The following is a 4,791-nucleotide window of genomic DNA, read 5'->3' as shown; positions in this document are numbered from 1 at the left end:
GGATTGTTCGAGTATGGACAACTGACGATTCATCTTGTTGCTCAGATTAGGTAATTTTCTTTTCAAAAATCTTTTTCAAAATTTTCTTTTCTTTTTCGTTTTTTTTCCAAAAATATTTTCGAAAAAAAATTAATAAAAATCCAAAAAATCATAAAATTATAAAAATAAAAAATATTGTGTTCTTGTTTGAGTCTTGAGTCAATTTTTAAGTTTGGTGTCAATTGCATGCTTTAAAAAAATTTTCTTGCATTTTTCGAAAATCTCATGCATTCATAGTGTTCTTCATGATCTTCAAGTTGTTCTTGACAAGTCTTCTTGTTTGATCTTGATGATTTCTTGTTTTGTGTCTTTTGTTGTTTTTCATGTGCATTTTTCGTTTGTTAGAGTCCATGCATTAAAGATTTCTAAGTTTGGTGTCTTGCATGTTTTCTTTCCATCAAAATTTTTCAAAATTATGTTCTTGATGCTCATCATGATCTTCAAAGTGTTCTTGGTGTTCATCTTAACATTCATAGTGTTCTTGCATGCATTATGTGTTTGATCCAAAATTTTCATATTTTGGGTCATTTTTGTGTTTTTCTCTCTCATCATAAAAAATTTTCAAAAATCAAAAAAATATCTTTTCCTTTTTTATCTCCTAAATTTCAAAAATTTGAGTTGACTTAGTCAAAAATTTTAAAAATTAGTTGTTTCTTACAAGTCAAGTCAAATTTTCAATTTTAAAAAATCTTATCTTTTCAAAACTTTTTCAAAAATTAAATCTTTTCCTTTTTTCTTATTAATTTTCGAAATTTTTTTTAAATATTTTTCAAAATCTTTTTCTTATCTTTTACATCATATTTTCGAAAATTCACTAATAATTAATGTGATTGATTCAAAAATTTGAAGGTTGTTACTTTCTTGTTAAGAAATGTTCAATCTTTAAGTTCTAGAATCTTATCTTGAAGTTTCTTGTTAGTGAAGTAAGTAATTTTAAATTTAAAAATTAAATCTTTTTATCTTCTATCATATCTTTTTCAAAAATTTTATCTTTTTTCAAAATTTGATTTCAAAATATCTTATCTAACTTCTTATCTTCTTATCTTTTTCAAATTTGATTTTAATATCTTTTTCAATCAATTAACTAACTTTTTGTTTGTTTCCTATCTTTTTCAAAACCAACTAACTACTCTTCCCTCTCTAATTTTCGAAAACATCTCATTTCTTTTTCAAAAATTCTTTTTAATTAACTAATTGTTTTAAATTTTAATTTTAATCTTATCTTATCTCTAATTTTCGAAAATTACTAACCCTTTTTTCAAAAATTCTTTTTGTTTTAAATTTTAATTTTAATCTTATCTTATCTTGGATTTTCGAAAATTACTAACCCCTTTTTCAAAATTGTTTTCGAAATTCTCCCTCCTTTTTCTTATTCTATTTAATTATTTATTTACTAACACTTCTCTTCACCTCTCTTCATCTAAAAATCCGAACTTATTCTCCTTCACTATTCTCCTCTTTCTTCTTCTACTAACATAAAGGAATCTCTATACTGTGACATAGAGGATTCCTCTTTCTTTTCTTGTGTTCTTCTCTTTCATATGAGCAGGAACAAGGAAAAAGGCACTCTTGTTGAAATTGATCCAGAACCTGAAAGGACTCTGAAGAGAAAACTAAGAGAAGCTAAGTTACAACAATCTAAAGGTAACCTTTCAGAAATATTAGAACAAGAGAAGGAGATGGCAGCCGAAAATAATAATAATGCAAGGAGAATGCTTGGTGACTTCACAAAGCCAACGTCCAAGTTTGATGGAAGAAGCATCTCCATTCCTGCCATTAGAGCCAATAACTTTGAGCTGAAACCTCAGCTAGTTGCTTTAATGCAACAAAACTGCAAGTTTTATGGAATTCCATCTGAAGATCCTTATCAGTTTCTAACTGAGTTCTTGCAGATATGTGAGACTGTAAAGACGAATGGAGTTGATCCTGAAGTCTACAAACTCATGCTTTTCCCTTTTGCTGTAAGAGACAGAGCTAGAATATGGTTGGATTCACAACCCAAGGATAGCCTGGACTCCTGGGATAAGCTGGTCACTGCCTTCTTGGATAAATTTTTTCCTCATCAAAAGCTGAGCAAGCTGAGAGTGGATGTTCAAACCTTCAAACAAAAAGATGGTGAATCCCTCTATGAAGCTTGGGAAAGTTACAAGCAGCTGACCAAAAGATGTCCATCTGACATGTTTTCAGAATGGACCATATTAGATATATTCTATTATGGCCTATCTGAATTTTTGAAAATGTCATTAGACCATTCTGCAGGTGGATCTATTCACTTAAAGAAAACGCCTGAAGAGGCTCAAGAACTCATTGACATGCTTGCAAATAACCAATTCATGTACACTTCTGAGAGGAATTCCGTGAATAATGGGATACCTCAGAAGAAAGGAGTTCTTGAAATTGATGCTCTGAATGCCATATTGACTCAGAACAAAGTGTTGACTCAGCAAGTCAACATGATCTCTCAAAGTCTGAATGGATGGCAACATGCATCCAACAGTACTAAAGAGGTAGATTCTGAAGAAGCTTATGATCCTGAGAACCCTGCCATGGCAGAGGTTAATTACATGGGTAAATCTTATGGAAACACCTATAACTCATCATGGAGAAATCATCCAAATTTCTCATGGAAGGATCAACAAAAGCCTCAACAAGGCTTTAACAATGGTGGACGCAATAGGCTGAGCAATAGCAAGCCTTTTCCATCATCTTCTCAACAACAGACAGAAAATTCTGAACAAAACACTTCTAATTTAGCCAATCTAGTCTCTGATCTGTCAAAGGCCACTTTCAATTTCATGAGTGAAACAAGGTCCTCCATTAAAAATCTGGAGGCACAAGTGGGCCAGCCGAGTAAGAAAGTCATTGAAACTCCTCCCAGAATTCTCCCTAGCAATACAGAAGAGAATCCAAAAGGAGAGTACAAGGCCATTGATGTGATCAATGTGGCCGAATGCACAAGGAAGGAGGAGGACGAAAATCCTAGTGAGGAAGACCTCCTGGGACATCCCTCAAGTAAGATGGAGTTTCCTATTAAGGATCCAAAGGAATCTGAGGCTCATACAGAGACCATAGAGATTCCATTAAATCTCCTTCTGCCATTCATGAGCTCTGAAGATTATTCTTCCTCTGAAGAGGATGAAGATGTGACTGGAGAGCAAGTTGCTCAATTCTTAGGAGCTATCATGAAGCTGAATGCCAAGTTGTTTGGTAATGAGACTTGGGAAAGTGAACCTCCCTTGCTCATTAATGAACTAGATTCTTGGATTCAGAAAACTCTACCTCAAAAGAAACAAGATCCTGGCAAGTTCTTAATACCTTGTACCATAGGCACCATGACCTTTGAAAAGGCTCTATGTGATCTAGGGTCAGGGATAAATCTTATGCCACTCTCTGTAATGGAGAAGCTGTGGATCATTGAGGTACAGCCTGCCTTGTTCTCATTACAATTGGCAGACAAGTCATTGAGACAAGCTTATGGAATAGTGGAAGACGTACTAGTAAAGGTTGAAGGACTTTACATCCCTGCTGATTTCATAATCTTAGACACTAGGAAGGAAGAGGATGAATGCATCATCCTTGGAAGACCTTTCCTAGCCACAGCAGGAGCTGTGATAGATGTCAATAGAGGTGAATTAGTCCTTCAATTGAATAGGGACTACCTTGTGTTTAAGGCACAAGGCCATCCCTCTGTGACAAAAGAGAGTAAACATGAAGAGCTTCTCTCAGTTCAGAGTCAAGAAGAGCCTCCACAGTCAAACTCTAAGTTTGGTGTTGTGAGGCCACAACCAAACTCTAAGTTTGGTGTTAAGATCCCATATCCAAACTCTAAGTTTGGTGTTGGGACTATACAATATTGACCTGATCACCTTGTGGCTCCATGAGAGCCACTGTCGAGCTATTGACATTAAAGAAGCGCTTGTTGGGAGGCAACCCAATTTTATCTAATTTTTATATTATTTTGTTTTTATTTTGTGTATTATTAGGTACATGATCACGAGGAGTCATGAAAAAATCATAAAAATTAAAAACAGAATCAAAAACAGCAAGAAGAAAAAAATCACACCCTGGAGGAAGCACAGGCTGGCGTTCAACGCCAGTAAGATGCATCTGGCCGGCGTTCAACGCCAGAACAGAGCATCAACCTAGCGCTGAACGCCAGAAACAAGCAACATTCTGGCGCTGAATGCCAGGAATGTGCCTAGAGAAGAAAAGCTGGCGCTGAACGCCAGTAACAAGCATGAAACTGGCGTTCAACGCCCAGAACATGCTTCACATGGGCGTTGAACGCCCAGAACGTGCATCATCTCGGCGTTTAAACGCCAGAATGGTGTGCAAAGGCATTTTACATGCCTATTTGGTGCAGGGATGGAATTCCTTGATACCTCAGGATCTGTGGACCCCACAGGATCACCTCAGGATCTGTGGACCCCACAGGATCCCCACTTACTATATTCCCACCTTACCTCCTAATCCTATTTTTGTGATTACTCTTCCCCATGTCACACTTCCCAACACTCTTCACCAATCACCTCAATTCCTCTTCCCAATCACCCCTTTCACCACTCAAATCCATCCACACTTCCCCATAAATCCCACCTACTTTCAAAAATTCAAAAACATTTTCCCACCCATTCCCACCCTAAATGGCCGAATAAACACTACACCCTCTCCCTATATATACCCTTCCATTCTACTTCATTTTCACACAACACAACCCCTTCTTCTTCACCTAGGCCGAACCTACATCTCTTC

The 4,791-nt window shown here is 36.1% G+C and overlaps 1 non-coding gene across 1 annotated transcript; it reads right to left on the bottom strand.

Moving 5' to 3' along the window:
• Positions 1–2,114: 2,114 nt before the first annotated feature.
• LOC127742283 (small nucleolar RNA R71) lies at positions 2,115–2,218 on the bottom strand. The gene has a single exon (XR_008003471.1). It is a non-coding gene; the product is annotated as a small nucleolar RNA R71 (small nucleolar RNA).
• Positions 2,219–4,791: the final 2,573 nt, after the last annotated feature.

Source organism: Arachis duranensis, chromosome 9, assembly GCF_000817695.3.
Source record: "Arachis duranensis cultivar V14167 chromosome 9, aradu.V14167.gnm2.J7QH, whole genome shotgun sequence".
Lineage (NCBI taxonomy): Eukaryota > Viridiplantae > Streptophyta > Magnoliopsida > Fabales > Fabaceae > Arachis > Arachis duranensis.
Note: the sequence above shows the minus strand (reverse complement) of the source record. Positions and strands in the feature narration are given on the sequence as shown.